The sequence below is a fragment of the Gobio gobio genome (assembly GCF_949357685.1).
Source record: "Gobio gobio genome assembly, chromosome: 1".
Taxonomy (NCBI): Eukaryota; Metazoa; Chordata; class Actinopteri; order Cypriniformes; family Gobionidae; genus Gobio; species Gobio gobio.
Window position 1 is genome coordinate 33,277,867 of NC_137097.1, and position 16,642 is coordinate 33,294,508.

A 16,642-nucleotide genomic window follows, 5' to 3' on the forward strand; every position below is an offset into this window, starting at 1 on the left:
GAGCTTGATTAAATAAATGCACTGTTTACAATGAGGAGGACGTTTTAAGATTTTTTTTAATACATAGACTTATTATATGTAAAAAAAAATCAACATAAAAAATCAATATCTCAAAATGTATTTCTCATGTCATGGCTGAAAGCCACCAAGAACTGTTTAATCTTTACTTGAATGTTCTTTTTTTTTGTGTGCAATTTCCTATCTTTTTTCAAGTAAACCTTCCCCCAGTTTTTTTACAGTGTATGGTATTGAAAATATTTGATGTTTTATTGAATTTTATAAAATTATTTATAAATACAGTAGATACCACATTGAAAATTTTTTATATTTTCACTTAAATAAATATATATTTGTAAGATTTTGAAAATAAATAAATACATAAATTATACAATGAAAAACTAAATTAGGGAGAGACATTTAAGTTTCTGAACTTTTTTTTACTTCCATTGAAGCGCAAGACACTTTTTGCATAATTTTCAAATCATGCCGGAGAACATGGATCTGAATGTCTATAAATGTGCAAATAAACCAGGCACAGCTGAAAGATTTTAAATCTTTTGTAAGGAGTGTCCATGTTCCCTGAACAGAATGACAATGATATCCATCACAAAGGGTTACCTCAGCCCCCACAATCCATCGCACGGGTAATTGCTGTATTACATTTGGGAGGTATTGTAGTGATGGCTGACGCTTCTATAAATGGAAGGAAAGTGGACAAAACTGGATCAGAAAGGTCTAGAGAGACAGGCATTTGTAATAGCACAATATTGTGACTGATTTAGTGGTCAGCATGTCCTCCACAGGCCACTAGTTTGGTACAAAAAGCACAGGTACAATTTGTCATTTTTGCTGATGTAGAAGCTTGGATGGAAAAATCATCCTGCAAATATTTATAATAGTAGAAGTCTCATATTTATGGCACATTTAGCTGGGCTTGGATATTGTGATTATCATCCATGTTACTTACTGTGCCATTTGAACTGAATTAAATCATGCTATTAATTCTCTTGTCTTGTAAATATTACATTTTTAACTATTGGTTCGTCTAGCACAGAGGGTTGAATCAAAAATGGCCAAACGATCAAAATCACCAAATCTGCTGTATGGTGTTTTTAAGCACTTTATTACAGGTTCTGCTATAAGTACAAGTGTTTTCAATTGTTGAGTGAATTTTACAAGTTCGTGACTCAATAATACAATTTAGAAGAACCGGGGAAATCAGACTCCTGAGTGTGTGCTGACAATTATTAGGAGTGCAGATGTTAGATTTTCTACAAGGCTTTATATCCCAATCAAAGTAAGATTCGTGATCTATTAAAAGATCAGAGCTTAGATCAGGACAGAGATCCTTATATCAAAAAATAATGCAATGCTCTCTGTATTGAGTGCTTGTTATGAACAATATTACTAAAATATATTCCAAGACAAGCCCATTACATGCTGAGCACACGACCATTCTTGTAGTCTCCATTGATTAATATACAGGGGCTGTTGTTTAATTTCTCCAGCCCAAACACTTCTAGTCTCACGCATGTTCAATCAGTGCATCTTGCATTGTTCCCGCTAAATGTGTTGTGAATTATACAGGGCTAATCCACTGAACTTCTCACGACGCTATTCATCTGGGCTCTTACACCTCATCTTACTTACGGATGGGGTGTTTCCTCCGGAATAATCAGAGATGCAAGCGGTGGATTTAATGATTACACAATCCCCAACACTGAGAGGACAGACAGTCAAAGAAGGATATTCACCGCCACCCTTAATGGGCATTTACATTGCAGTGGTGTTGACTTTTGCCACCTTATGCAATTGGTTAAACAAAGAAAAATAGCTGTCATTACAGCTTTCTGTTTACACACCTTGGATTTCAATGTAAATACAGATCATTTAACCCCTAAAAGACCACAGTGGGTTAAATATCATCCAGACATCTAAGGTTTGTCTGTGTGCACGTCTTTTTTATATTAAGAAAGTTAAATATAAAGAAAGTACTTTTATTGAGCAAGGACACATTAAATTGATCAAATGTGACAGTAAAGAAAATTTATAATGTTCACTCTAAAAACTCCTGGGTTAATTCTTCAACCCATTTTCTGGGTTATTTGTGTTGGGTTATTTGGGTTATATATATTCAGAGAGTAACCACTTTCTAGGTTATAGGGCTAATATTTTGACCCAATTCCTGGGTTGTTTAGGTTTCTGGGTTATTTTTCAAAGAGTAGCCCATGTTCTGGATTCACGCACCCCGCCCCCCACTGTTCTGGAATTTTTTCACGACAACAATCGTTTCAACCGCCACTTCGCGCTCGATCCGTTTTGGCCTGGGCTTCTTCGGTGCAACTTCGTTGTGTATTCGAGGTAAGCAAGTATTTTCAGTGTCGATGTAACGTAAACTTATATATTGTTACGTAACAACATGTCCTTGTTGCTAGTTTAGCACAATTTGCTGAAAAAATGAGGCGTGGTAATTCTGGTGGCATGTAGCCGCCCCCGGCTATCGCGACAACATCTTACTAGTTTAAACTGTGCTGTCCTTATCTCATTTTTATAATACCGGTAATAATACGATAAGTATTATTAATACAATAAGTAGTACAGTACAACTAGTGCCGACCAAGCCTGTAGCACTCCTGTCAGAAATTGAAGCTTCCGCGCCTCGATCGCCCCCCGGTGGCCGGTCCCAGTATAGCTCCTAAACCCCGCCTCTCCATGTATTTGAATGGAGAGCGAGACACACTAAACAAATCAATTACACTTCAAATAATTGTTTCCTAAAGATGGTTTCTGTAATTTTAGGCAGTTTTTCTTACGATAATTTCATTTCAAGTGTTCGTTTTTTAAATAAGTTTAGTTTTAGTGAGATATTTGATGCTATAAAAACGGGGGGTGTGACGTCATGATTGACAGCTGAGATTGACGCACTAACAGACTTTTTTTGGGATTTTTGGGAGGAGATTGGAGCATTAGCTTTAATTTCTACATTCCCATAACTGTTTATTTCACACCAACACAATGAATTATTCTGCATCCGCGAGAGTGTGGGCGGGCTTTTGATAATCGCGCCTCTACTTCCTGTTCTCTACTGCGCAACTCCGGTCCCGAGATCGCTACTGCGCAGACTCGGTCCCAAGATGTCAGCGCCGTGAGCGGGCCTATGAAAGCTTCAACTATGGTCAACGGAAATCAATGAAGTCGCGTCGTCCATATTTTTTTACGGTCTATGGTGCCGACTTCGTGCCGCTTTAAGGTGGTCGAACACCGGACGAGAAGCCCGCGCCGCATCAAGGACAACTCGAGGTATCGGGCACTTTCTCAGTTTATGGCCAGCAATATTGTTATGTTTAAGGACATTATGGAATTAAGATAATGTCAGTACTGTTATGATTGTACTGTATAATTAAATACAATCGTTGCTGAGTCTCTGCAGTGTGAACACTTTACCTCAGAGCGTCCGTTAACTGAATGAATTGAGAATATCACCTGAAAATCCAATAGCATCAGCAATTTTCTTTCAAGCAGCTGATTTCTGTAAATGAATGTAATACTAAATGTATATTGCAGCACATGGTTAAGTCAGTATATACATTAACAACGATTTGTATATATTTCAAATAAATTCTGTTCTTTTGAAAGAATCCTGACAGAAAACAAAACATGTATCACAGTTTCCACAAATATGTTAACCAGAACTGTAATACAGTTGTGCAGTAATAATAAATGTTTCTTGAGCATCAAATCATCGTATCAGAATGATTTCTGAAGGGTCATGTGACACTGAAGACTGGAGTAATGATGCTGAATATGTTGAACTGATCACAGGAATACATTACATTTTAAAATATTTTACTAAGCAGTTGTTTTAAAATTGTAATAATATTTTAAAATATTTCAGTTTTATTGTGTTTTTGATCCAGTACTATATATAGCATATACACAGCAAAAACAGTTAAATTAAAGAATAGTTTATTTGAGTCCACACTCAAGAGTGTAAAAATAACACTGAATCAGTGTTAAAGTTAATGAAATAATTAAGTAATTAATTGAATGATGATTGACCATTAGTGATCAACACCTGAAGATAACAAGCAGAATCACCAAAGGAAAGAGTCAACATATGTAGGTCATCATTATGGTGATCCGTGTTTGCTTTAGTTGGGCTCTTGCCTCTTGAAAAAAAAAATCTGGCTGCTGTAACCTAGTTACAGCATTGATTGTTTCAGGTTTTGAGTGTTTCTTGAATTTTGATGCCTTCCTCCAGCCAATATTTCTCCACACCAAACACACTGCAAGTAAACCTGATTTAAATATAATGTGGGTTTGTCTTTTTTTATTTTACCTTGCGTAGTTCTGCTTATGGTTGTAGAGGATGGGAAAATTATATCATGGCAGCTCACAAACTTTAATGGCCCTATTTTCTAATACTGAAATGAATCTGATTTAAATATAACAAATAATATAATATGGTAATATGGTACCTTGGACATTTAATAGAAGTGCAGAGAAAAGACATTATGGATGCAGCTCTGAGCGTTTCAACTAATCAAACACTATCTGCATTGCAGAGAGACCCTGTACTTGGAATTGAATGACAGAGGCAGAGCCTTCCGGCAGACTGGGCGCAATTAAATTTTTTTATTCTGCTTTTGACTGCCAAGCCATTTATATGCATTGCGTTATATGCAATGCTGACAGAATATGTTGATGAAACTCACGTGTACGACACAAGTGGACTTCAATAAGAAGACTTCACATCTGGACTAAAATAAAAATACGTATGTGTGAGTTGCATGTGTCATGGAATGAAAGCTATTGAAGAGTAGGAGTGAGCCCATCCGCCTTTTTTCAGATTTCTCCTGCTCACAGAAAAAAATACACAACAGCACTGGCTGAAGAAACATAATTGGCTATTTCATATCAATTCGTAAGATCCGCAAGTGTATTCATCATGAAAGTTTAGGTCCTCCCCTAAACATAAAACTTGGGGTTTGCAGATCATGCAAAAGCCTACTCAATTGTAAGATATTTACAAATAGTCATGAGACGGTGTTGGTTGCTCTTGTTAAATAGCATTTCATAGCGAACAATGCATGACAGATTTCTGTGCTGTTTTTCAAACCCATCTTTGGCTAATTTGAGTGCATTTGGAGAGAATAAAATATGAAGCTAATCAGTTGTTGTTGTGTAGCAGGCATTCAAAAATGTTTGCTCGGGAGCGAAAAGCATTATAAACCTGCATTCACCATGGCAACAGTGGCTCTGCCGGCAGAAGCTCAGGTGTGTGACTGTGATACTGAGATTTGAGAGCAACAATCAATGAAATTCACTACAGAGGAGCTAAACCTCTAACCTGCTGACAAACAAGGCAATTGTCCATTTGATATACCCATTTGCACATTATTGACATATTTTTCACTTGTTTTTGAATAAAAATATATTTGCCTTAAGATCGGTAAAGCTCAAAGAGTCCAGTAAAAATATCAAAACATTCCAAAAGGAAGATACAAGTATTTTGTATTGTTTAATTAGCAGATTTGTATTTAATTTGCCCCTATTATGCTTTTTCGAACATTACCTTGCATGTAGTGTGTGTCTGTTTGTGAATGTTAAAGGTCTAAAGGATGAGGACTCGTGTTCGAATTGATATGGTAAAGCTGTCGCCATCGTTACTGATATCATTATGTATACAAGCCCTGAGGAAAATCTGGAGCTGAGATACAGATATGGCAATTGCCGTATGGTCTCCAACACGCGCTGTTAGCAGTCAACCAATCACAACAGACAGGGCCATCTGACCAATCAGAGCAGAGTAGACCAATCACAGCAGACTGGGCCATCTGACCAATCAAATCAGAGTAGACCAATGACAGCAGACTGGGCCATCTGACCAATCAGAGCAGAGTTGACCAATCATAACAGACTGGGCCATCTGACCAATCAAATCAGAGTTGACCAATCATAACAGACTGGGCCATCTGAACAATCAGAGCAGAGTAGACCAATCACAACAGACTGGGTCATCTGACCAATCACAGCAGAGTAGAACAATCATAACAGACTGGGCCATCTGACCAACCAGAGCAGAGTAGACCAGAAAAAATAGGTGATGCAGCATCTATGAGAAAATTAAAACCTCCAAAACATGATTAAGAACATTTAAAATAGCAAAATAGTGCCAATAAAAACATTCTATGTTATTAAAACAATTACAGCACAATATTGGTGTGCTATGCATTTTATTAATGTAATAAAATGCAATACAAAGATAAGGTAATGATTAGTCTCCCATGCATGAGTGCTATTTTATGCAAGAGTTGATGCTTACTGTACTTAGATCTTAATATCTGTTTAAAGTAGCTCTAGGTGCTGACTAACTCTGACTGTCCTCTTCTTCCATCCATGACATGAGCTCCAGCCTCCAGGCCAGATGAAATGGTCCCAGATGAAATCTATCATTCCTCCTACAGTGAAGATGGATTTCTTATGACCTGAAGTCAACGTGAGTCAAATGTGCTTAAGGATTTTCCTATCACAACGAGACTTCTTTTCCCTTCTAAAACACAGATATAAAGCAGAAAGACTATGCAATCAAAATGATTACCACACTTCGGAAGGTGATCACGACAGAGCTGCCTAAAGTACCCAAAGGAGAAAATGAACTTGTTTATACACTGCAAAAACTGCTTTTCTTATTTAGTATTTTTGTCTTGTTTCCAGTCCAAATATCTAAAAATTCTTAAATCAAGATGCCTTTACTAGATAAGTAAAATGACATAAGATATTTTTTTCTTGTTTTCTGGATAATATAATCAAAATGAAGCAAGTTTTTGCTTAAAACAAGCAACATTTTCTGCCAATTGGGGTAAGATAAAAAAATAATCTTGTTTTTGTTTGGGACAGAAACAAGAAACAAGATATCAAGCAGAAACAAGATTATTTTTTAAATTACATAAATTAGGCCTATTGACATGAACAAATAAGTATAAATACATTTTCATTCTTTTTAAGAGGAGAAAACCTCACATTATTCGTATTTTTGTTACTGGTGCAAAACCAGTTGAGAAGCACAATGCCAGTGTTAAATTAAGTGAAGTGTGAGTCTGCCTCCTAGTGGGGTTTTTGTAAAACTGCATGTAACTTATAGGAGTAGGAATGTTTTATATTTACATAAACAGGCTAGTGAAAATAACATGACGCTTACATGAGGGTGTTTGAGTACTTATGGGATTTCAGATGAGACATTTTGTGGTGGCTTGTGAAGTGGGGAAAGAAGGTATCCTTGATCTGTGTTTATAGGTCAAAAAGTGCAGTAGCAGTAAGACAAGTCATGCTAAATCATTCAGTGGCTAGAGGTACAATACTCTCCAATAACATTATATGGACTACTGTATATGTTTAAGACTATTATTATTTACAAAGTGCTGCACTTTCAGTTTGTCAGCAATTTGCTTTCAAGTCAAGAAACAAGGGTCAAATGTGTTTGTCTGACACAAAGAATGGTGTAAGCCAAAAGCTGCATTAAACAAAAAAACAAAAACAATAAAATATATAGGGATAAAAATATATATATATAGTTTTATTAACAGAATGTTTAAAAAAAATGGAACAAATCATTGCACATAACCACCTCAGTCACCCAAAAAACAAAATACAGAAACAAGGAGAATCAATTAAATTACAAAGCTAAATAGTTAATACATTTTCCCTAACTGATATTTGAAAGCGAGTGCCACCAAGCGCCACCTTGAGGAAGACCCTATTCCTGTCAATAGCTGAATGTATTTGTTACCCAAAGGTACATGGGTAATTGATGCATAATGGACTTTTTTCATTAATTCGTTGTCGCACCATTTATACTTTTTCCGTAAGTTGAATACAGAAGGTGCACCGAAGCTGGATATTTTACTTTATAATGTGTTAAATATGGATATTTTTCTTACACAAATCCATCGATTCACTTCAGAAAGCCTTTATTAACCCCCTGGAGCCATGTGGATTACTTCTATAATGGATGGATGCACTTTTTTGGGCTTCATATTTTGGGCTGCCATTCACTGTCATTATAAAGCTTGGAAGAGCCAGGACATTTATTAATATAACTCTGATTGCATTCATCTGAAAGAAGAATGTCATATACACCTAGGATGGCTTGAGGGTGAGTAAATCATGGGTTAATTTTAATTTTAGGGGGAACTATCCCTTTAAGAACAGTACTGAATGACTATATGGGTTCCATCTATATAGTGTCAAACTGTATTTCTTTCATAAGTACACAAAAGTTCTCATTGAGATTAACAGACACTTTGATGTTGAGGTTTTATTGAATGTTTTGTTCTGTCGCCATTATGGTGATCAGTGTTTCCTTTAGTTGGGCTCTTGACACTTCACTTTTAATGATAGTATATCTCTCTTTCTGCAATTACAATTTTATTTCCCCAGTGAATATTTCTGCAGTGACAAAGAAAGAGATTAATGGAAAAGCATACCAACATGTCTGCTTTAAAGGTAGTCAAATGACTGCATTACATTTATTTAAATATGACTGACTTAAATAATTATAAAGTAGAAGCATTTATGAATATAAAAATCATAACAAATTCAGTCATTGTGATTGAAAGAGTATTGTACTGCATTAAGACCGAAAAAATTAAGAAATCTTTCAAAAATATTACAACATATTTTATGTAACAATTGAGACACACTCAGACACTAGTGTTTGATAATATCTAAATATATATTAAAATGCAAAACCTAAAAAAGTAATTCATTATGACTTGAAATACTCATTTGAGCAACTAGATTAGAGTTGCATACATGTATTTATATTATTAAACCATGGCATTACATGAAAAGTTTTTCTGGCCACCAGATGCCTCTAATTTGCCTCTTTGCATTGGAATTATAAAACATTCAGCCTATTTTAACCTTAAATACTACCCTAGTTGTAATATAAATAATTGCACAAATATTATTTAGCAGCCTACTAATGTTTCTTTTGACTGGCAAGCAGTATAAGTGTGACCCAAGAAAACAATACCTGAAGGTTCAACTCCAGAAAAAAGATTTTAATATTGTCTATTTATCACTCCCCAGAATAAAACGCTGCTGAAAATGCTGTCAGTATAGTAATCAATGCACATTATGCAATAATATTTACCAGAAATTGCTGCAAATGTAAGTGAAACTGTTATCTTTCCTGCCTAAACTCGTTCAAACAGATTGACAGCGTGGAATTGTTTGGAACTATTGAGAGCTCCATGAACCATGTTTTGGCAATATCAAAACATGTCGCAACTCTGTTTTGTCAGTTTGTTCATATCTTTTATTTAGAGAACCTTGCCAAAACAGAACATTCTGAGAACATTCCCTGTTACCTGGGTAATTTCTCAATAAATTTGATCAGATATGTGCTACATTTTCATAAAGAAATAATGACTCAGTAAAAGAGAAGTCCTGGTCAAATGCCAGCTCACCGTTATTGTTCCAGTTGCCATGTCCTCAGGTGAAATTCAAAAGCATTTACATTCCCTGTGTAAACTTTATTTTGATAGTCTAGACATTTAACTATAACTATAACTATTATCTAACTATAATTAACTTTGCAACTACATGTCAACTAACTCTCATTTGAGTATTACATCGTGTCTACACCGGATGCGATTGTTGACGTGTCGTGAACAGCTAGAATCTGTCTACACTGGACGCGACTATTGTGCTTGTTGCAAAGCATTTGTCCTTTGTGTAAGTACATCATAATATGGCATTAGTTTACTGACGGGGATTTGTCGCACTTTGCCGCGACAGTGTAGACAATATCATTGGTTATAATGGGTTCTATTGTATTTGTAGCGCTGCGCCGCTCACCTCCGGTGTAGACACAGTGTTAGTGGACTGTTAGGGTTCGGGTTAAGGTTAGTAGAATAAGTTGACAGTACTAATACTCTAATGAGAGTTAGTTGACATGTAGTTGCAAAGTTACTTATGTCTAAAGTAGACTATCAAAAAAGTGTTACTATTCACTAGCCTCAAATTTCAAAGTTCTTCCACTGAAAGTATTGATTAGATGATCAATCTATATTGCAAATTTAATTGATTAAAACCCACCAGATCTTTGGTTATTTTATCAGGTCTTGTGATATTTGGGTAGGAGTCGAGTTGATTTATAAAGGTTATAAACTCAAACAGGTTCTCAATGAAAACATCAGGGCAAAAAGGGGAAGAGTCCATGATAAACAATGCTGTGTACTGGTCATGCTAAATGATCTGAAACTAACACCAACATTAGCTTGACGTTGTGGTGACCACAGAGAGCAGTTATAACTCTCTTTTTTGTCTTGGATGTTTAGGATACTTGAGATGTTGAACGTTCCATCAGAGTTCTTCCGGCGTGTGATTGTAGAGTTGGAAGTCACGTTCTTGTCATAATGAAACCAGTTTATTATTCCGTCTGAAAACACATTATTAAAGCTACATTCCATTTGTTCTTGCCCACTCGTCTGTTGGGAGGATTCTGGACTGCACTCTCCTGCGTAAATACATTTTCAAACACAAGGTCAAGGGTTAAAGATGTGATGCCCAGTTTTTGGTGTCCAGATCTATTAGTTTATTTAAAAAATATAGTAATGATGTAATTCATACAATGACTTAAATAAACCCTCTTCTATGGTTAACATGCTTTTATTTTCCAAATTAAAATGTATCTTGTTAATTGTACTTAAAATGTATTTAAAATATTAAATGAGATAGAAAGTTGACACATTTTACACAAATAGTTGTTTTCTTATATGGATGTAGTGTTTTCTACATATTGATTGATTGATTCACTCATGCATTAATTTATTCATTAAAATATGCATCATGCACGCAAGTTTGGACTGCTAAATGGATCAATGAACTGACCGTTGACGTTGATGTTCGCTGATCCATGTCCTGAGAGCGCCTTTATTTTACAAAAATATGTGCCTTTGTTTGCTGATGTATAATGTAAAATAGTTAATGTTAATGCTTCCCTTGTGTAGTTGCACTTAAATCCTGGAGTGTTGTTGCTCGATGTTGGATTACATTTAAAACCTTTTTCTTCTTGTTTTGCCCAGTATATTGATTTAATGTCCAACTCCGATGATGAGCTGATGTTGCACTGTAAGACAGTCCACCCATTGCAATTCATTGTCTGGTTCGGGAAAGCACGCAGCTCAATTTCACCTGCATGTATCATAAATCAAAGTTAGCATTTGCAGAAACATTTCAATGTATCCTGAAAACTTAATATACGCTAAGCAACATTCAAAAAATTCCTTTTAAGGGATGAACATCAAAAAGAAAATCAAAGGCTTTCAACATTGTCTAAAAATGTTGGAAACCCAGTCTATGTGGTACAAATGCAAAACAATTAATTATATTATTATTAACAGCATGAAAATTTCCTTTAAACATTGTAGTCATACAGAAGTTGTGGAGAATCTTACTGTCATTTTAGTTTATTTAGTTATGTTGTCGATAGTGGTCACTTTTGCCATACTTTAAAAAAATAGTACTTATTACAGAAATAAAATCCTACTTTAAATATACTTGTAACTTGTAATGATTGTTTTGTTTTGTTTCCTATGTGTGTTAAGTTCCTGCCTGCTTAGTTCCCTTGGTATCTCTAAGAATACTATGTTTACTCATTGGTTAAAGGGATAGTTGAAAATTCTGTCATTTGCTCACCCTCAAGTTTTTCCAAACCTCTATAAATTTCCTTGTTCTGCTGAACACATAGGAAGATATTTGGAAGAATGTTTGTAACCAAACAGATCTCGGCAGCCATTGACTACCATAGTATATCCAACTATCTTCTTTTGTGTTCTGCAGAAGAAATAAATTCATAAAGGATTGGAACAACTTGAGCATGACAGAATTTTTTCTTTTTGGGTGAACTATCCCTTTAATTGATTATGTTCACCTGTGTCTTGTTTGGTTCCTCATTTAGCCGGTGTATTTAATGCTGTGTTCCAGCCAAACCATAACCCGTGTTTCTCCAACCTTCTACCCGTGAAAGTACACTGGAACGGCAGTCAAACCCCTGACTTCCCACCTGTGAACTCGTACTAGATTGATGTAGGGGAGAGCGGGGCACAACCTAACACTTTTTGACTTTCTCATTTTGTGTAAATCCACTTGGGGTTCAGAGTATTTATTTTTTCCCACATTAATTGCACACGTCTACTACTATTATGTGGTTTTGTTTCATTAATACAGTGTATACTTTTTTCTTGATTTACCCCGAAAGAATGGAAGTGAAATGTGACAACATGCCCCATGGGGTACATTGTAACATGTGGTGGGGCACAATGTAACATGACCAAATAACAGCATAAAATGTTACCTGGTATAATCAAAAAAATATACAAGACAAACTAAAATATTTTGTCAACAAAATACAATTATTAACTTTTTAAAATAAAATAATGTCATTTTTTAATCATTAAAAATATAAGCATTTTTGAGTTTGACTACAAACACATCACTAAATACAGCTATACAGCATAATTAAAAAAATAATAATAATTAATAATTTCTGAACATTAACTCTCAGACATTATTCACCCTTTTCTCATGGTTTCTCAAAATAATTCATAAAAGTATAGAATATAATGGCATATTTCTAATAGGGGCGCAGTGTTACAATGCACCCCACCTACGCAACTGGGATTTAAATCGTGGCTTATGTCTTCTGCTGGTTAGATCAGCATTAAAGAACCATCTCAACTGTTAAATAACAGATATAAGATTAAAATATTATCGGATTTGTCTTATTTTAAATAAACACAAAAAACAGAGATGAAAACTAAACTTAAGTTAGAAATTTACTTTTGCTATGGTTAAATACATGTTCTGTAATATCTTCCAGAGATTTTTTTAATTTGGCGCTATTTTTTCTCTAAATAATGTTGATATGGCAACTAGTAAATACACTAAGTTTGGTCATTCTGGCATGTGTGGAAAGGGTTAAAACATGCGCGTTACAACTAACCCCGCGTTAAGCCCCGTTCACACCGCCAGCGACACGCAACGACAAAGCGTCACGATCCCATTCATTTCAATGGAGCGCTGGCGACTTCCGGCAACACGAGCGACAGTCACCGTTGGCGACAGAATGTGGGCGTGTCAAGCGACGCGAGACAAGCGACAAAAGTTCAGAAATTTTAACTTTATGCAAATGATGGAGGAGAAGTTGATTTTAGCTGTTAGCAATTTCCCTGTTCTTTACGATATGTCTCTGTGTACAAACCTGTCTTTGGTACATCCAGAGACACATTTAAAAAAAAAATGATGCATGGAAGGAGGAGGGTGATCTGCTAATGACGTTTATAGGCAAACCGTAGTAGGAACGCCCACTAGCGACATGAATCTCTGGCGCTGGCGACATGCAGCGACATCATCGCTGGCGGTGTGAACGGGACTTTAGGTTGTGCCCCGCGCTCCCATACTCCCAGTTATGCGCTCTGATGTCACAGCCCGCGAAACAACAATGGCACCCCCTACGGATGTGTAAAACAAAAGGTATAACAGCTTCTCTTGCCTTATGTGCCCCTTTCCCCCCTCCGTTTCCCTCAAATAAGCAAGGAGTAAGCACCTCTGGTGATATAAATTATTGTAAATGAGCATAAGCCATGTACTGTCCGCCATGCTTTGTTTACATCTAGCTATCGCAAATCCTTGCACTAAGGCAGTTTGGTGTGACTGCCTGGAGCGCTACAAAGTCGTGAGTCGTGGTTTGAAGTCGTAACTTACGGGCTCAAAAACCTGCCTGGAACGCAGCATAAGCCCTCAGTTTAGTTTTACCCTTTGTCTTGCATTGCCTTTGCATGTGTGAAACTGTTTTTTTTTTGCCTTCTCTATTGCCATATTTGTTTTGTAAATAAAAGTAAAACTGCTATAATTTAGGGTACGTTTACATGACAACACTGCTAAAAATAGATTTTTTTTTTGCAGTTTTCGTGTACAGATGACAACCTTGTCAGAATAATCCCTGTTTACACGGATCTGCAAAGATGAGTAAAACTGCCTTCATGCCAGGCCAGTAGTTGGCGATGTCACTTTCAAAAGAAATAATATTTGCCTATAGACTGAAAATGGTGAGTGGGACACAACCTAAAGCGGGACTAGTTGTAATATGTACGTACTACTTTAGATACTTCCACACATGCCTGCATAACAAAACTTATTTACTTGTTGCCATAACCACACTATATAGAGGAAAAAATTGTGCCAAAATTTTAAAAAATATTTGAAAGATATCATTGAACATTTAAGTACATTTTTCAATTCAGTTTTTAGTGTTTATGTAAAATGAGACAATTCTGCTATTATATTAATCTCCAATCTGTTATTTGTGTCAGTCCACTGGAGGCAAGTTGCAGAACCGAAGTGCAGTTTTATAAAAAAATCCAAACATAAAACAAAGACTTGGCTAACATAGCACATCAAACTGAAAAATCATCAGCAGCAGGTTACACAAACAATACCAGACAAAGTCACATGGCAAACATGAGGGCTTAACTACACAAGGACTAATGACTAAGGGACACCTGTGAACAATGATTAAACAACGAACCAATGAGAACATGACACAAGAACATGCGAGGGCATGGGAATCACATGACAACCAAGAAACGTGACAGTGAACATAGCAAACTAAGAAACATGTACAAGAAACAAACTGTGACATTATTTAAGAGTTAAGATAGTTCTTTAATGTTTATCTAAACAGCAGAAGGCCGTAGCCAGGGGTTAAATCCCAGTTGTGCAGATGGGGTGCGCTGTAACACGGCGTTACAATGAGCCCCTATTAGAACTACACGGTTGGTTTAGTGATATAATTCACGTTAACAACTTTTATGAATTCAGAAAGAAGTGAATAAAGACTGAGAGTAAATGTATGCTTTGAACTATGCTGTATATAGTGTTTTGTGGTGTGTTCACTGTCTAACATTTTATTTTATTGACAAAATATTTGTCTTGTATATTGTTTTGATTTGATCAAATAACATTTTAAGCTGTCATTTGGTCATGTTACAATGTGCCCCTCACATGTTACAATGCAAATATGGGGCATGTTGTCACATTTCACTTCCATTCTTTCGGGGTAAATCAAGAAAAAAGTATACACTGTATTAATGAAACAAAACCAAATAATTGTGAAAAAAAAATAAAATAAAAAAAAAATACTCTGAACTCCAAGTGGATTTACTGAGAAAGTCAAAAAGCGTTAGACAATAACATTAAACGATTAAACATTAGACGGGTAAACGTTAGCCGGTTAAACGGAGACGATAACAGTATTGTTTTAAAAAAACATGGACTTTGAAACTTTTTAAGGTCCCCAATACCCTGCTGTTGTGTAAATGAACACCCAAAAAAAGTTTTGGTTGAAACTGATATTGTGTAATCGTCCACTAAGATCCTCTGCTCCTCTTCCCGCTGCACCATAACAATAGATAAGTGTGAACCGAATGTATAAACTGAATTAACACTTAATTTATTATTTATTATTAGCAATTAGCTGAACTACTTGACACAAATTTCAATGGAAATTGCATTAAATTATATTTTATTTTTTATTTTATGAAATCACATATAAAGATGCACTTAAGTCCCACATAAGAGGGTCATAAAAGCACTCTGAAATATATTTGTAATTCTAATAATGCATTTGCAATTTGGTACTTTTAAAGGTTACACTTTATTTTAAGGTATGTTTGTTACACTAGTTATATACTTAATATTACAAAAGTGACACTTCATACAATAGGGTTAGGATTTGATTTTGTTTAGGGTTAGTTGCATGTAATTATGCATCATTTATAGTTATTACTATAGGAACTACATGTAACATGTAAAATAAAGTGTTACCCATTTAAAATATATTAACTTTAAATGTAATATCAAAAACCACACTGCAGTTAAAATTATAATCCATTACATATGATTTTGTATGTTAGCCAACACCTAAAAAAGTGCACATCTTTAAAGTAATTTGCTGAACCATAATACATTTTTGCAAGGGAAGTCATCAAATACTTTATGAAGAACTAAATGACTGAAATGTATTAAGGACAAAATCTTAAGCTGTGTCTTACCTGGTGTGTTTCCTGGTATCAGGAGAACAATTAAAAATGCCCTAATGACTAACATCATTTTTTGTCGTTCAGAAGTTGGTAGATATGTGCTGAGTAGAAGAAGAACGTGTTTGTAAGCAGTCTTGGTCTACACTCCTTCTGACTCGTACATCCTGAAGAGGAGAATTTTCCCTAAAGCTGACAACAAGTAGACGCTTGCCCACCCAGTAACTATGGCAAGTTTTGTTCAACCCTCTTTTCTGTCTTTTTGTATGAAACAAGGTCAGACTATCCCTCTTTGGCTTGAATAGGGATTTCAAAAAGCAAAACTTTTTGTCATTAGTCTGTGTCTTTTCTTTTTGAAATATCCATGAAATAAAGTGATTATAGAATAGTTATACATCTCCCATCCTTTCACTTATCAAGAGATTCTCTCAAACATCCAACAGCTCGTGTGTCATTATACTGCATTTATAATATGATTTTTACTTCGCAAAAGGCAAACGTAAACTCTTCCAGGAAATGTACTAGACTCAATGGTG

General features: G+C 35.5%; 1 long non-coding RNA gene across 1 annotated transcript; it reads right to left on the reverse strand.

Annotated features, from left to right (window-relative positions):
* Positions 1-8,664: 8,664 nt before the first annotated feature.
* On the reverse strand, positions 8,665-16,303 carry LOC307130596. Its single transcript, XR_013817059.1, has 4 exons — positions 16,122-16,303; positions 10,900-11,202; positions 9,980-10,525; positions 8,665-9,605 (listed from the first exon to the last, which is right to left on the reverse strand). It is a non-coding gene; the product is annotated as an uncharacterized lncRNA (long non-coding RNA).
* Positions 16,304-16,642: the final 339 nt, after the last annotated feature.